General features: G+C 38.1%; 1 protein-coding gene across 4 annotated transcripts in view; it reads left to right on the top strand.

Moving 5' to 3' along the window:
- The window catches only part of AHCYL2 (adenosylhomocysteinase like 2), a 163,623-nt gene that overhangs the window by 27,705 nt on the left and 118,181 nt on the right, over positions 1-17,737 (top strand). The window contains exon 2 of one of the 4 annotated variants that reach the window (XM_081800115.1): positions 9,630-9,777. The exons of 2 other annotated variants lie outside the window; for them this stretch is intronic. The gene's annotated coding sequence lies outside the window, so the exon portion shown is untranslated. Of the gene's footprint in view, positions 1-7,829; positions 9,778-17,737 lie in introns of those variants that run through there. One more of the 4 variants, XM_031023644.2, reaches the window with a different exon arrangement.

Raw genomic sequence — 17,737 nt, 5'->3', positions numbered from 1 at the left:
CTGGCAGCTTTAGTCTCTGCACTCCCTGGGGCTGCCCAAGTTCCTAAAACTTTCCTTGGTATTTGTGAGCTAATAGGAGAGTGCCATGATTGGAATTTTATTTTAGATTACTTTGGATGCAGTATGGAGAATGGGGAGAATGCATTAGAGTAGAAACAGTACCGTATGCAGAAAAGAATGGTTAGCAACCTTTTCAGATATGGAAACACAATCTTGGGCCCTAACGGTGGGATTGGAAAGATGAAGATGAACTTTTTTAGAGTCATCCCAGAGGTAGAATCAGGTTCTGGTTATTGTAGGGAGGAGTGAAAGAGAGGGAAGACAGTTATGGCCAGTTAGGACATTTGGGTGGATGGTGGTGCCATTCACCAACGTAGGAGGTAAAATGTGGTGGGAGAAGATACTTTAATTTTAGACATGTTAAGTTTGAGATGTCTGTGGAACATCTAAATGGGGATGACTAATAGACAAATTGGATATACTGTTATGGGGCTCAGAAGATGTAAAGAGTTATTACAATGGTGATTCATGGGATGTAAGGGTAGGAAATCATGGATAAGAAGGAAAAGGAATAAAAGAGATGGCCAAGAGATTGAAAGTAAAAGGATCAGTGAGCTAAAGTCAATGTGAGATCATAGTAGGAGTAACTGAACAAGCAAGCTAAGAGGAGAGGTCAGAGAGCAAATTACCCAAATAAGCTCTTTTGGAGATGGAATGGTTTCTGGTGATGATAAGATCTGGGGTGCAACCGTGATAGTGGTTAGCTGAGATAGAATGAAGGAGAACATCATTAGAGATAAAATGAAGGAACTTGAAGGCCAGATCTTCATGGGCCACCCACATGCATTGTTGAATTCACCCAGTGTTGCACAACTTCTAGTTGTCTACTCAACATCCAGTTTTTATTGCTTCCTTATTAACAGAACCCAGGGCAATGTGCACTGGAAAAACTACTTGGAATTAAATTCAGCTGCATTTGACGGTAGCCATCAGTAACAATGGTTTATATGCACATAAAATACACTATCTTTGTTCATGTAAAATCATTGTTTTACCTCTTTTATAGTATTTATGGTATGTATTACATTCTGAGTAAGTTATATGCATGATTTATTAATTCTACTCACTTGTAACCCTCAGAATGTATTGTACTTATAAAGAAATACAGAGGTAATAAGTATTACAAGGTTGGCATGGTTACTCTGCAAAGATTGTCATTTTGCTCCATCATTCTTAGTATGTTGCTTCCGTCCTTTCATGGTTCAAGATGACTGCTGGAGCTCAAGGCATTATTCCTGTATTATAACCAATCAAGAAGGAGAAAGGGCAAACAGCCAAAAAAAAAGGGAGGGGCCTTCCCAGAAGCCCCACCCAACAATTTCCACTTACCTTTCCTCCGCTAAGCCCAGGTTAATGGTGGAATTTAGGATGACTAGAATGTGAGAGACTTATTTATTTATTTTTAAAGATTTTATTTATTTATCTGACAGAGAGAGACACAGCGAGAGAGGGAACACAAGCAGGGGGAGTGGGAGAGGGCAGGGAGCCTGATGCGGGGCTCGATCCCAGGACCCTGGGGTCATGACCTGAGTCTAAGGCAGACGCTTAACGACAGCCATCCAGGCACCCCGAGAGACGAATTTAATAGATGGCAGTAGCTAGGAGAGGAAGAAATGACATAATTGAATGGCATGACCTTAATGGAGTTGCTTTATGTAAGAGTGAGGCAATAGTGTTCTGGCAGAGAATACAGCAATTGCAGAGGTTCTGAGGGGCCGTTATACCAGGTGATTTTAAGGAATAGCAAGGAAGCCAGTGTAGCTGGAGTAGAGACTGGAGAGTTGTATGGATGAGGCCAGAAGGTAACAGGGAGACATACCATACATGGTCTTAATTGGTTATATTAAGGATTTTAGGCTTTGGCTTTTGTTCTAAATGAGATAGGAAACGATTGGAAAGTTTCAAGCAGAGTGACATGATCTGATCTAAGTTTTAACAAGATCATTCAGGCTGCAAGGTTGAGAGAATACACTGAAGAGGGTCAGGGGTGGTAGTAAGAAGATCAGTTAGGAGGTTACTGCAATGACCAGATAAGAGATGATGATAGTTTGGATCAGATAATAGCAGTGAAGATGGGAGAAGTGGTTAGATTCTGTATATATTTTGAAAGTAGAGCAAATTGGATATGCTAATAAATTCAACTAGTGTTTGAAAGAAAGAGGAGTTAAGGATGACTTCAAAGCCTTTGGCGAGAACAGCTTTTGGGATGAGAGTTAATAGGGGAAAAGTTGTCCAAAATGAAGATAATTGATATAGCGACCTACTGTCGGTGTAGTTAGTATCTTCCAGTTTCAATATATTCCTGTTTCTTGTCTGCATCCATTTCTTCCTTTTCAGTATACATTTAACTGACTTTCAGTACATTCATTCACTATTTTGCTCAACAAATGTCTGTTGAGTAATTACAAAGTATTCCAGCCTTTATCAGTTAGGTTTTCTTTGGTTGCAAGTTGATTTAAGCAAAAAAAGAGAGTGGGTAGGGGAAGGAGGATATTATAAGGATAATAAGAGTAACTCACAGAATCAAAGGAAATGCTGAAGAATCATACGTGGGAAGAGCCCTGAACTAAACTGTCATCTCAGAGAAGTTTAGGTAGCATAATGGACATAATATTTTTATCAGGGTAACTTTATCTGGATAAATCACTCGTATCATTGAGTATCTAATTTAATAATGATACTGAGCTAGATGCTGAGGTAGGAGTGGTGGTGGAGGAGGCATCCAAAGCTTGAATAAAATAGAATAAATATACTCAGAAGGGGGGCGCCTGGGTGGCTCAGTCGTTAAGCGTCTGCCTTCGGCTCAGGTCATGATCCCAGGGTTCTGGGATTGAGCCCTGCATCAGGCTCCCTGCTCTGCAGGAAGCCTGCTTTTCCCTCTCCCACTCCCCCTGCTTGTGTTCCTCTCTTGCTGTGTCTCTCTCTGTCAAATAAATAAAATCTTTAAAGTATATGTGTATATATATATACTCAGAAGGTTTTAATAGAGTAGAATTAATAAATCATGTAGTAACTTATTCAAATTAGAATAATAAATACCATAAAAGATGAAACAAAGATGACTTTATATTAACAAAGATGACCGTTTTAGTTTAATTTTTAAAAGATTTATTTATTTTAGAGAGAGAGAGAGAGAGCATGCAGTGGGGGAGGACCAGAGGGAGAGGGGGAGAGAGAGTCTTAAGCAGACTCCACACTGAGCATGGAGCCCAACACAGAGCTCTATCCCACGACCGTGAGATCATGACCTTAGCTAAAACCAAGAGTCGGACAGTTAACTGACTGCATCACCCGGGTGCCCCTGTGGTATAATTTTATTTTATTTTATTTTTTTATTTTTAAGATATTATTTATTCATTTGAGACACAGAGATACAGAGAGAGAGAGAGCATGAGTGGGGTGGGGAGGCAGAGGGAGAGGGAGAAGCAGGCTCCCCGCTGAGCCAGGAGCCCGATGTGGGGCTCGATCCCAGGACCCCGGAATCATGACCTGAGCCAAAGGCAGACGCTTAACTATCTGAGCCACCCAGACGCCCTGCCCCTGTGGCATAATTATAGATATAGATAGGTTTTAAAGGAAAGATAAAACAATGAAGAGGAACTTTTTTGTTTATTAATACAGCATGAGTATATTTTGTTATGAAGAAATAATAAAATATGGTATGTCCATAGAATGTAATAATATGCAGCCATCAGAAATTATGTTGTACAAGTATACTTAATGAGAAGGGGGATTGGTCATTATGGGTTTTTTTTTTAATGATCATTATGTTTTAAGTGAAAACAAAAAATGGATTATAAAATAACATGAGTAGAAAATGTCAATTTAAAGTAAGAAAGAGAGGATGTGTGTGTGTGTGTACATGCATGCTCTCCAGTTTATTGAGTTTACCTTAGCCTTATTAAATTTGGATATTAGTGTGGATAATATATTGGAGGTGGGGGTGAGGGTAGTTTTTTTTTTTAAGATTTTATTTATTTGAGAGGAGAGCACAAGCAGGGGGAGCTGCAGAGAGAGAGGGAGAAGCAGACTCCCCACTGAGCAGGGAGCCTGACATGGGCTCTATCCCAGAATCCTGGTATCATGATCTGAGCTGAAGGCAGATGCTTAACCGACTGAGCCACCCAGGTGCCCCAGGGGTGAGGGTAGTATTGAAGGCAAAGAAAACAGGCTGTTGTAATTATCTGAGTAAGAGAGGATAAAGGCCTTTCCTATGACAGGAAATGGAGGAAATCTAATAAGAGAGGTATTAAGATGATAGAATTGATGGAATTTGGTGACATTTTTTGTTGGGGTGGATGCTCTGTGTGATAAGAGAGGAGGATGAGTTTCTAATCTTGTATGGTTGGATGAATGGTAGTACTAATTCCTGTTTCTTTCTTTTTTAAAGATTTTATTTATTTGTCAGAGAGAGAGAGAGAGCACAAGCAAGGGGAGTGGCAGGCAGAGGGAGAAGCAGGCTCCCTGCTGAGCAAGGAGCCCAATGCAGGACTTGATCCCAGGACCCTGGTATCATGACCTGAGCCAAAGGCAGACACTTAACCGGCTGAGCCACCCAGGCGTCCCAATTCCTGTTTAGTCCCAATTCCATAGTCCTGTAACATGAAAGTAAGAGCATTGAAAATGTCAAATTATCTGTTTTAAGAAAAAATCGATGGGGGCGGTATGTAGAGAGACAGAGGTGAAAGTGAGAAATAATTTAAGAGTTTTTAGACAAACTTCCTATTTTGATCTACTCCCCTTTTACTCTTAGTTCTTATTTATTTAAGATTTTATTTATCTATTTATCAGAGAGAGAGCACACAAGCAGGGAGAGGGGCAGAGGCAGAGGGAGAAGCATGCTCCCCGCCAAGCAAGGAGCCCAATGCGGGACTCGATCCTAGGACCCTGGGATCGTGACCTGAGCCGAAGGCAGACGCTTAACCAACTGAGCCACCCAGGCGTCCCCTCTTAGTTCTAATTTAACTTTAGCATTTGTGGGATGACCTAAATCCCTGTGCTATCTTTAGGATCTTGTTTTTATCATTCATTTTTATCATAGACCCTAAACTCATTTTATTGTAGACCCTAAAGAAGTTCAATTTGACAAGAGTATCTTGCCTTTGTTGAAACAAATAAACAAAAATATCTTGAAGATTGCTTGGTGGGCTGGGTTTCTCTTTTGGTAGAATGTTACAACTTTTTGAAAATAAATAGATCTCTTGACTTTTAAAAATAGCTTTATTGAGATATAATTTCATACTGTAAAGTTCACTCATTTTAGGTATACAATTCAATGTTTCTTTTATGTTTATAGAGTGTGTGACCATTACCATAATCTAATCTTATTTTAGAACATTTTCAGCATCCCGAAAAGAAACCTGTAGTAATCATTCCCCTACTCCTCCCACTCCACTTCACCCTCACCACCTCTAGGCAACCACTAATCTATTTTCTGTCTCTATAGATTTGCCTGTTCTGGACATTACATATAAGTGGGATCATACAATACTTATATACCTCTTGACTTTTGAAGTGTTTCCCTTCCTCAGTTGATTATTTTTGTGTTTCATATTTTTAAAGGTCACTTGAAAGTGTATAGTATTTATAGCTCTATCTTGCCTGATAAATTTGCTTGATTCTTACTTCACACTTGTGTCCTATCATTTAATACAATACTTTGTACATAATATATATCAAATAAATAATTTGTAGTATTTCATGGTTTTTTATGGACATTAAAATATATGCTTTGTTGATATTGTCCCAATGTCTGAATTTCATTTACTGTTTCTTATTTCCATTTTCTCCCCTATTTACTTGTTAGCTGAATAGTGTTTATACTTACATTACTTGGTAGGAAAGAGGACAAAAGTTTACTGAAAAGAAAATGAAGCCCTTTAGGAAATTGTTAGGTTTATCATTTTTTTAAAATCTTTTTTATATTTAAGTAATCTCTACACCCAACATGGGGCTCAAACTCAATCCCGAGATCAAGAGTTGCATGCTCCACCAACTGAGCCAGCCAAGTGCCCCGAAACTGTTAGGTTTATCTTAATACTTCATTTCTCAGTTCCTTTAGATCTTTCCTCATTGTATAATCTGGGTCACCCTGATTGAAAGATTCTGCCTTCCTAATGTAACATCAGTTGTGTTTAGAACTGCCTTGGTATACCTGCTTGATTGGTGTCCTCTCCATTGTGTTCTTCCTCGCCAGAGCACAAAGAGATTCAGAAAGGATGATAGAGTATATACATTCCTTTAGTTAGAATCTAATTAGTACAAATAACCTTGGATCTATGAGTGCTATCTCCTATGTGTGATAAAAGGCAGAAGATTTTTCTTTTTTTTTTTCCTTCTTCCTCTTTTTGAGTTTTGCTGCCTATGGCTTTTTTGGATTTTTTTTCTGTCATATGCTTTACATTTGACAAAAGGTGAAAAGCGCACTTAAGATTCCTGTAAATTGCCAGATAAAATATAACAAACATTATTTTAAATTCCATAACTGAGCTTATAAAAAAAAAAGTAAGGAAAATCCTCAAGGGCAAAAATGAAGGGTAAATTAAAAACTAAAGTGGTAAGTACATAAGTTAAAACTATGGCTGGCCCTGGGTAATGAAGAGGCTTCAGTTTTAACAGCCATACAGGAACAGGAGACTTTCCTGCCTCCCTCCATAAACCTAGGTTCCTCAAAAGGTGGTCACACCATTGAAAAGATGATCTAAAAAAACATCTGCTTAGTGATGTGATGTCACACACTGTATGAGTTTATCCACACTGTATGAGTTCTAGATGAAAAAGTTTTTTTCTGAGAATTTGTTACCATGGGCTTATTCTCATGTAATTTTGGTTTAGAATGTCCCTCTTTCTCTGCAGTTTAGGAAACCCAAGGCTGAGAAATTAATGTGTAAAGTAGTCCTGAGTCAGTGACAGTCACATGGCATCAGGCTGAAGCAAATGCAAAACTTCTCTATGGGAATATCTTCAATATAGGCCATACAGGATTCCCACAACCAAAAGTGCTCTAAAGTGTTTTTTTTTTTAAATAGAACTTTAAAAAATACAGTCATCAAAATTTAAAACTCAGTGGACAACATCAATGATAGAATGGATAAATTGTGGCATACTCAGGGGTGCCTGGGTGGCTCAGACAGTTAAGCATCTGCCTTCAGCTCGGGTCATGATCCCACGGTCCTGGGATCAAGCCCCATGTCGGGCTCCCTGCTGAGCAGGGAGTCTGCTTCTCCCTCTCCCTCTGCCTGCTGCTTCCCCTGCTTGTACACTCTCTCTCTCTGTCAAAAATAAATAAAATCTTAAAAAAAAAATTGTGGCATACTCATACAATGGAATACTATTGGAAATGAATAAATTGTTGCTATGTACAAGATTATGGTCTAATAAAGATAATGCTGAATGAAGGAGGCCAGACACAAAAGAATATGTACTATATGATTTCATTTATATAAAGCTATGAACTCTAACATATGGTGTTAAAAGTCATGATAGTGAGGGAAAGGACAGTGAGGGAGGGAGGATGAAGGAGGTTTCTAGAGTGCTGGATTTCTTGACCTGGGTGGTAGTTACATGATTGTTTCACTTTGTGATAATTCATTGAGTTTATGATTTGTTTACTTGCTTAATCTAATAGAAAGCAGGAAAGGAAAGTGTAATATAGAACAGAAAGGATAAATAGAAGGCATAGTTAAAGATGGTAGAAATTAATTCAAATGCATCAGTAATCATACTAAAGTAAGTGAATTACACTTACCACTTAAAAGACAGATTGTCTTTTATAGTGTGTTTCCAAGATGGCTGGTATTAATTCATTTCCTTTACATGTATGCTATTCTCCCTCCTAAAGGTCAAATTTATTCCTCCACTCATCTTGAATCTGGGCTGGCTTTAGTGACTTGTTTGACCAATAGAAGGTACCAGAAGTGACATTTGGGGACTTTTAAGGCTAGGTCATGAGACGCTTTTGCAGCTTCCATCTATCTTTCAACATTGTTTTTTTGGAATGCTCTCCCATGGAATATAGTCTGGGAACCCAGCTGTCATGCTGTGAGAAGCCCAAGCCAGATGGAGAGGCCCAGCTGAGCTCCCAGCCAGCAACCAGCATCAGCTGCCAGCCATGTGAGTGAAGAAGTCATCTTGGACATCCCAGTCCCAGCAGACATCATATGGAGAAAAACCCAGTCCCCAGGCATATGGACCCAGTGTAGCCATCTTCAGCCATTAGAGCCACTCTGCCTGAAGCCCTAGATGTCATGGAGTAGACACAAACTATCCCCTATAGTCTGTCTGAATTCTTGACCCTCAGAGTTATGAGCATAATAAGATGATTGTAGTTTTATGACATTAAATTTTGGAGTATTTTGTTCGTAGCAATAGATAATTGAAAAGAATTTGGTACCTGGAAGTGAGGTGCATCTATAACCTAAAATTTAGGTTGGCTTTGGAACTTGGTGGTGAGTAGAAGCTCACTGTTAGTCAGGTCTTTAAACACAGTGAGAAAAGTGTTATTGGAGGCGGGATAACAGGGAATCATTGTCATATAAATGGTACAAGGTTTGTTAGCATTGTCAAATGTGGTAACGTGGAAGATAGAAAATGTATCCAATGAATTGGATTTATCCAAAGAGATTTCTAGGCAGAATGTTGGCAAGTGTTACCTAGCTGTTTCTAACTGCCTATATAGAGGTGAATGAGGAATGAACTATATTCAGTTTTTAAGCAGGACTTATAGGGGAAATGTTTCTAACCCAGGATCTGTCATGTTTTAAAATAAAACTTTTTCTCATCTCCAGTTGCTCTAGATGGCCAATGACTTAATGAAATGGCTTCAGAGCAAAGGTAAAATTCAAGATTCTACCAATAAAACATGGCCTCAGAGTAAAGATCTCAAAGGTGCAAATATAAATCCCTTTGCTAAGACTTCAAAAAGATATAAGAATAGAATAGAATGTTTTAGCTAGATAAAAAGATGTCCAAAGATCTTAAAGGAATGCTTCTTACACCTTCTCTGTTAAATAATAGGGGTTCTAAGGATCCTAAGGATGTTTTCTTACTGTAGCCTCAGAACACAAAACTTAAGATAGAGAAGGTTGGTATGGCTGTGTCTCCTGGAGTGAACTCCTGTAAGAGTCATAGGAGGTCTATAAGGTTTTAAACAAATTGTACTAACAGAAGCAGCTTCAGCTTGGATTAAAAAGGAACAGAGACAGTAAAAACTGAAAATAAACCTTTGGACTTCTAATCATCTACAAGAAGGAAGCAGGCCGAGAAGGCTACTCCATTGCAAACATTAATCATCTCTTATGTGAAAGGAAGGACGACTCAGAGGTGGAGCCGAGAGTTTTGGAGAATCACTCTCAGGGAATAGGATTGGGCTGTAATCAAGGAACTGGTGACTTGTGTCTGATTAAATTTCAGAATTGCTATGGACCAGTAACTGCTATGTGTTTCTTGTTCCTTCCCCTTCTTCCTCATATTTTGAATGAGAGTGTAATTGTGGTTATCCTGAGTCAGTCTCACTGTTGTACGTTTGTGTGTTGGGTGTGTGGGAGCAGATAATTTGTTTCTTTATTCAGATCAAGAGGAACTATACTCCAGTAGCTGTACCTGAGGAACTGCATCTGAGGAGCCTCAATCTCACCTGGACCTGAATTAGATAATCAAGATTCTGGACATCAAGCTGATGCCATTATGAGATGAGACTTTTGAAGGTCTTAGAAGAGGGTGAGTGTGTTTTGCATGTGGGAGGGACTTGTTGGGGCCAGAGGGTGGTTATGTGGTAGCTTTTCTCCAAAGTGGCCATTGTTAATTTCTTCCTTGCCATTCAGAGGTGGAGTCTATTGCTCTCCTCCTTTTGAATCTAGGCTGGCTTTAGTGACTTGCTTGACCAATTGAATGCCACTTTCTAAGACTTCTGAGGCTACGTTATAAGAAGCCTTGCAGCTTCTGCCTATGCCTTTTGGAATATTTGCACTCAGAACCCAGCCACCATGCTGTAAGAGGCCCAAGCCAGATGGAGAGGACACATGTAGGCACTGGTTGATAGCCCCGGTGAGCTACTAACAAATAGCATGAACTAGCTGTAGCCATATGAGTGAGTGAAGGAAGTTGGACAGTCCAGCCCTAGCAAACAGCACCTGGAGAAGAACTGGGGTCTCAGACAAATAGCTCCTGTTGAGACATCCTAGCCATCTTCATCTATTCAAGTCATCCCATCTGAGGTCCCAGACATTGTGGATCAGAAACCTGCTATCTCTGCTATGCCCTGATAGAATTTGTGGCCCACAAAATCGTGAGAAAAATAAAATGATTATTGTTTATACCACTGAGTTTTGGGGTAGTTTTTTATGTAGTAATAGATGACTGTAATATCATCAGATTGAATATAAAAGAATTCAGCTCTATGCAGTTTATAAGAGGCATACCTAATAGAACATAAAGAGTCAGATTGAAAGTAAGGTATGGAAAAACATATTCTAAAAGAAAGCTGGTATAGCTGGGCATTAGTAGGCAAAATTAACTTGAAGGCAAAAATCATTAGAATTTTAAAAATCAGTCACTAAAAATTATAAAAGGAATAATTAACTAGGAAGGGATAATAATTCCAAATCCTGTGCCCCCAATACTATGGCCTCAAAATATGTAGATAGAATATAGGAGAAAAGAATACATATACAATTATAGGAAAATTGATACATCTACAAAGCAGGACATTTTAACACATTTTTCTCAGTGATTGCAGGTCAAACAGACAAAAAATTTGAGAAGATTTGAACAGATGACCAACAAGCTTGATTTGGTGGGCCTCTACAGAGTCCTGCACATAATAGATGAGAATATACTTTCTTTTTAAGCAGTTTTTAGAAAATTGTACAAATACTGAATTCATAAAGCAAGTCTTAACAAAACCAATGAATGGGTATTTAAGCATGAGTATGTTCTCATACTCAATAAGGATTGAAATTAAACTAAAAGATTGAAATTAAACTAAAAGATGTTCTCATACTCAATAAAGATTGAAATTAAACTAAAAGATGATCAAAATCCCTATATGTTTGGAAATTTAGAGGCATGGCATACTTCTAAGTAACTCATAGGTCAAAGAAGAAATAATAGAAATCAGAAATAAAGCTAACTTACTAAAACTGACTCAAGAAGAAATAAAAATCTGAATAGGCCTATAATCATTACATAAATTAATAAGTAAAAATGTATCGAAGGTGTACAATTTAAAAAGTTTTGGCGTAGGTATACAACTGTGAAACTGTCATCACAGTTAAGATAATCTGTCTATCACCTCTAAAGTCTTCTGCCCCTTCCAACCTAACCTCATCCCTAGGCAATTACTGAACTGCTTTATGTTACAATAGATGAGTTGGCATTTTTTTTATGAAATCATGCAGTGCATCATCTTTTGGGGCTGGGAGTTTATAGTTCTTTCACTTAGCATCATTATTTTGAGATTCATCCATGCTGTTGAGTGGTCAGAGGTTCATTCCTTTTATTTCTTAGTAGTATTACATTGTGTGGCTAGACCACACTTTGATTTTTCAACTGCTTTCATCGATATTTGGGTTATTTCCAGTTTGGGGCTCTTAGCCGCTGTGAACATTTGTGTACAAGTGTTTGTAGACGTGCTTTTGTTCCTTTGTTAAATAGATAGGAGTGTAATATTTAGATCATATAATTATGTTTAACTTCTAAGAAGCTGCCAAACTGTTTTCCAAAATGGTTTTGCTATTTTACATTCCCACCAGAAGTATAGGGGATTTTGAGTTCCTCCACATCCTTGGCAACACCTTGTATGGGCAGTCTTTATTTTTAGCCATTCTAGTAAGTGTATAGTACTATACAGCATATAGTTGAGTTTTGCTTTATTAATGCAAATGACAATCTCTGTCTTTCAACTGACTATATTTAAAGTGATTATTGATATGGTTAGGTTTAAACCTACTGTCTTGCTATTTGTTTTCTATTTACCCCATCTGTTCTAGTTTTATTTTTCCTTTCTTTCTGTCTTATTTTGGGTTAATTACCATTCACTCATATTTCTTTGTTAGCATATTTGTTTTATTTTGTTTTAATGGTTGCTTTAGGATTTGTAGTACACATCTTCAGCTTATCATAGTTTGCCTTTAAATGTTATACCACTTTACCTATAGTATAAAAAATTTATAATAAACTGAAAAAAAAGTTTACAATAGTTCTTAGACAATAGAAGAAGTATTCCCCTCTCTTCCCTCTCAGATTTTGTGCTATTTTTGTCATATATTTTCTCCCTTGATTATGAACCCCACACCATCTTGTGATTATTTTTATATCAACAGTAAACTTAAGAGATTTACATAATAAGAAAAAAAAATCTTACACAAATACCCATGTAGTTATTCATTCTGGTGCTCTTCACTCTTTGTGCAGATTCAGATTTTCATCTGGTATTATCCTTCTCAAAAGGTTTATTTCAACATTTCTTCTAGTGCAGGCCTACTGGTAATGAGTTCTTTCCTGTATCTGAAAATGTCTTTTATTTCACCTTTGTTTTTGAAACATATTTTTTCCTCAGTATAGAATTGTAGGTTGACCATTTTTGCTTTTGCATCCCCTTAAAGCTGTTGCTTCACTGTTGACTTGCATTGTTTCTGATGAGAAAAATGCTGTCATCCTTATCTTTGTTCCTCTATATATAGTGTCTTTTTTTCTGGCTGCTTTTAATATTGTCTTTTTATCAGTGGTTTGAACAATTTGATTATGTTATTGATGTAGTTTTTCTTGTGTTCTTCTTCTTGGAGGTTCATTGAACATCTTGAACCTATGGGTTTATTGTTTTTTTTTTTTATCAAATTTGGAAAAAAATTTTTTCCCAATTTTTTTAAACTTTTTTTTTTAAGAGTTTATTTATTTATTTGGCAGAGAGAGAGAGAGAGCACAAGCAGAGGGAGAAGCAGGCTCCCTGAGGAGCAGGGCATCTGATGCAGGGTTCAATCCTGGGACCCTGGGATCATGACCTGAGCCGGAGGCAGTCGCTTAGCCAACTGAGCCACCCAGGCACCCCTCCAATTGTTTTTTAAAATACTTTTCTGTCCTTATTCCCTCTCCTTTAAGAAACTCAAATTACAAATATATTAGGCAGCTTAAAGTGTTCCCACAACTCACTGATGGTCTTTTTTCCCCTTTTTCCTCTGGTTCATTTTGGACAGTTTCTTTTGTTGTGTCTTCAAATTCACTCATCTCTTATTTGGTTCTGTCTAGTTTGCTGTTAATCTTTTTTTTTAAGATTATTTATTTATTTATTTATTTGAGAGAAAGAGAGAGAGACAGAGAAACAGCATGAGAGGGAAGAGGGTCAGAGGGAGAAGCAGGCTCCCCACCGAGCCGGGAGCCCGATGTGGGACTCGATCCCAGGACTCCGGGATCATGACCTGAGCCTAAGGCAGTTGCTTAACCAACTGAGCCATCCAGGTGCCCTAGGTTGCTGTTAATCTTATGCAGTGTATTTTTCATCTAAGACATTGTACATTTAATCTCTAGAAGTTTGATTTAGATTTTTTTTTAGATCTCCTATGTTTCCATTTATTTTTTTTTGAAAATGGAATACAGGTATTGTAACTTTTAATGCCTATGTCTACTAATTCTGACATCTGTGTCAATTTTGTATAAGTTTAGCTGATTCTCCTCTTTATGGGTCATATTTTCCTGTTTCTTTGTGTGTCTTTTAAATTTGTTTGGATTCTAAGCATTGTGAATTTTACCTTGTGGGTACTGGATCTTTTTCTTTTTCTTTGTTTTCTATCACACCTAAGTTATCATTACTATTTGACCCTTCTTGGTCTCCCATTTAGGATTTGTTAGGTTGGGCCAGAGCAGTTTTCCATCTAAGGTAATTTTTCCCCACACGCTTCTGAATACTCTACCCAGTGCTCTGTAAATTGGGGGCTTTTCCATTCTGATTGGTATTCCTGAATGCCATTCAAGAGTAAGCATTATTCCTGTTTTATATGAGTGACAGTGGTCCCTTACATGCAATCACTGGTCAGTATTCTGCTGAATACTTGAGGGGCACCCACCACATATTTCCAGAAGGCTCTCTGTGCAGCCTTCTCTTCTCCAGCACTCTGTCCTGCAAACTGTATCTGCCTTGGTCTCCCCACCGACTCTCAGCTCCATCTCCTCAACTAAGATAGTCTGCTGGACTCTACTGGGTTCCTTCTCCCTGAGCTGTGCCCTGGAAATGGTCTCAAGGTAGTAAGCTGAGGCATTCATAGAACTCATTTCACTTGTTTCCTGTCTCTCAGGGATCACTGTCCTTTCATTCACTGCCTGAGCCGTGTCTTCAAAACCATTGTTTCATATATTTTGTCTGTTTTTGTTTGTTTGATTCAGGCAGGCAGGTGAATGTTGTACCTGTTACTCCTTATTGGCTGGAAATGGAAGTCCCCTATTTTCTTTATTTTTTATTTTTAAACATTTTTTATTTAAATTCAATTAATTAACATATAATGTATTATTGATTTCAGAGGTACAGGACTGTGCTTCATCAGTCTTTTTTTTTTTTTTAATCAGTCTTATATAATACCCAGTGCTCATTATAACACATGCCCTCCTTAATGTCCATCACCCAGTTACCCCATCCCTCCACCCCTCTCCCATCTAGCAACTCTCAGTTTGTTTCCTATGATTAAGAGTCTCTTATGGTTTGTCTCCTTCTCTTGTTTTGTCTTGTTTTATTTTTTCCTCTCTTCCCCTATGATCCTCTGTTTTGTTTCTCAAATTCCACGTATCAATGAGATCATATGATAATTGTCCTTTTCTGATTGGGAATTCCCCTATTTTCTATACTTTTTATGTACTTAAAATGTATTGTGATAAATACATAAACCAAACAAGTATATTTGTCAAAGGTAAAGTAGTGATTAGATTTTTCCAGACTTCAGTTAAACTTGACTTTTTTCTCCTCAAACATTTTGAGAGACTAAAGTTTTGTATTTTAGGTAGTTCCTTTTTCTTTTCTTTTTTTTTAGATTTTTATTTATTTATTTATTTGAGAGAGAGCATGAAAGAGAGAGAGCACACAAGCAGGGGGAGGGGCAGAGGGAGAGGGAGAAGCAGGGGTCGATCCCAGGACCCTGAGATCATGACCTGAGCTGAAGGCAGACGCTTAACCTACTGAGCCACCCAGGCATCCCATTCCTTTTGCTTTGATTCTAGTAGAGTTCAGTGATTATCTTTTTTAAATTTATTTTTTAGGGCGCCTGGGTGGCTCAGTTGGTTAAGCGACTGCCTTCGGCTCAGGTCATGATCCTGGAGTCCCGGGATCGAGTCCCGCATCGGGCTCACTGCTCGGCAGGGAGTCTGCTTCTCCCTCTGATCCTCCTCCCTCTCATGCTCTGTGTCTCTCATTCTCTATCTCTCTCAAATAAATAAATAAAATCTTTAAAAAATAAATAAATAAATAAATTTATTTTTTATTTTTATTTATTTTTATTTTTTTTAGTAATCTCTACATGCGACATGGGGCTCGAACTCATGACCAGGAGATCAAGAGTTTCATACTCTTCCAAATGAGCAAATGAGCTGGCCAAGCACCCCCAGTGATTATCTTTAAAACAAAGAGGTTTATTATGTTCTATTATTGTATGAATAGAGCAATACTTCTTTTACTACAGGGCTTGAGGCCTGAACTCAGTATCGCTATCTTGTTTCATATTAGCTTCCAAGTAGCATCATCAGGTGGTCATTTTTTACTTTAAAACCAGTCTACTAATCTGGTCTGATTTGATCTTGTGACCTCAGGAAAGAACCCTCCCAGGAATAGAATAAAGAAACACATTATATCTGAGGCTTTAAAAAACAAAATGAAGATCCAAATATTAAAATCATTTTAATATCTTTAAACCCTGCTACAATGGAGTCATTTAAAAAAGAAAAGGAAGCACTGTCCTCTAGCCTAGTTAATGAATTATTTAATTTGAATACTATTTTATTATAAATAATTGATTTCCAAGATTTCCTGAAGTAGGAAGACTGTTCTAGTTGAATAGTTTAAGGGAAGTGATAAGGATGTGAATTCTGCTGCGTGGAAGTAATAAAGGAAACAAAGATATGGGGTTGGGCTTGATTTTTGAATAGAGAGTGATTCTGAAGTTAAGATGAGTGAGTTTGTCGGTCCCCTCAGAAAAGAAGTAAGGTCATCTGATGAGAGTGAGGAATAGGAGGACAGAAAAAGCTTGGAGTAGCTGTTTGGGGGCCATCTTGAGTCAATGTGATTTTCGCCTTTCTGGGGATGGAAATGAGGAATTCTCTTGGAGGGTTCTGGCTTGTTACTTTCACTCTTACTTTCTCTTTTCTATGTTCAGTATGTAATTGTTAATTAATTGAAAAGAAATGGGAATGAAATTTTTTTTTAAGATTTATTTTTATTTTTTTAAAAGATTTAATTTATTTATTTGACAGAGAGAGACACAGCGAGAGAGGGAACACAAGCAGGGGGAGTGGGAGAGGGAGAAGCAGGCTTCCCGCCGAGCAGGGAGCCCAATGCGGGACTTGATCCCAGGACTCTGGGATCATGACCTGAGTTAAAGGCAGACGCTTAACGACTGAGCCACCCAGGCGCCCTGGGAATGAAATTTTTTTTAAAGAATTTTTTTTCAAAGCAGGAAAGTGTATCGAGAAATGAAAAAACCTTCAAATCATTAGTTTCTGGAGCTTTATTTTTGGCCAACTGGAATAGTACAGTTTTTATTGTATCAATTTATAGCTCTAGGAAGGTGGACAAATTTCAAATTTTTTCTACAATATTTTTATAAAAGTGAAATCTAGTTAAGATTTGCCTTGGAGTATAAAAGATTAGAAGACATGATACAGAAGGGTCCAGGGCTGCTCAGGAGTTCGTGAGGATGGGATAGCCAACTCTAGGTGTTTACATGTATATGTATGTTTGTAAGTATGTATTTGTAGCCAGCATCAACTGTTTAGAGCTGCAGTCTTCTCTTTCTCTCCCATCTGTTTCCTCCCTGATGTGTGTATTGTATATATTTATTTACAGCGAGCATCCGCTATGTTCTTTTCTTTTTCTCCTATATGTGGCCTCCATGAGTCATTCTTTCAAGAGCACCCAAATTTATTGAATTGACTTAAACTTCCAATTTTTTTTTGGAGAATTGGGCAGAGATCAGTACATAGAGATTCCTAATGGAGAATCCATAAGGCGAGGAAGTGATGAGCTCTGTGTGTTCTGAGATGACCAGCTTTCCTACCCTGACCAGGAAGGAGTCTTTTGCCAAAGTCTTTTCGTGGTGTCAGGGAACTGGAATTGAGGACTCTTAACTTCCAGCCTTGGCAAGTCTTAATGGAAAGGAAAAAAGATCACACAAAAAAGAACTTAGGTCCCTCGACTTAGTGCCAACTTCCCTTCAAAGAGAAATGTTCTTAACTTTATAGAATCCATGTGATTAAAATTCTTCATATCTTTCTACAATTGTGAGCAATAATTTCTCTCTTTAAACCAGGACATCCCAGCGCCTGGGTGGCTCAGTCAGTTAAGTGACTGCTTTCAGCTCAGGTCATGATCCCAGGGTCCTGGGATCAAGTCCCGCGTTGGGCTCCCTGTCCAGCGGAGAGTCTGCTTCTCCCTCAACCACTCACCCCTGCTCGTGATCTCTCTCTCTCTCGGATAAATAAATAAAAT

The sequence above is a fragment of the Leptonychotes weddellii genome, chromosome 12, assembly GCF_054177405.1.
Source record: "Leptonychotes weddellii isolate Sample4059 chromosome 12, ASM5417740v2, whole genome shotgun sequence".
Lineage (NCBI taxonomy): Eukaryota > Metazoa > Chordata > Mammalia > Carnivora > Phocidae > Leptonychotes > Leptonychotes weddellii.
This window is presented reverse-complemented; position numbering and strand designations above follow the sequence as displayed.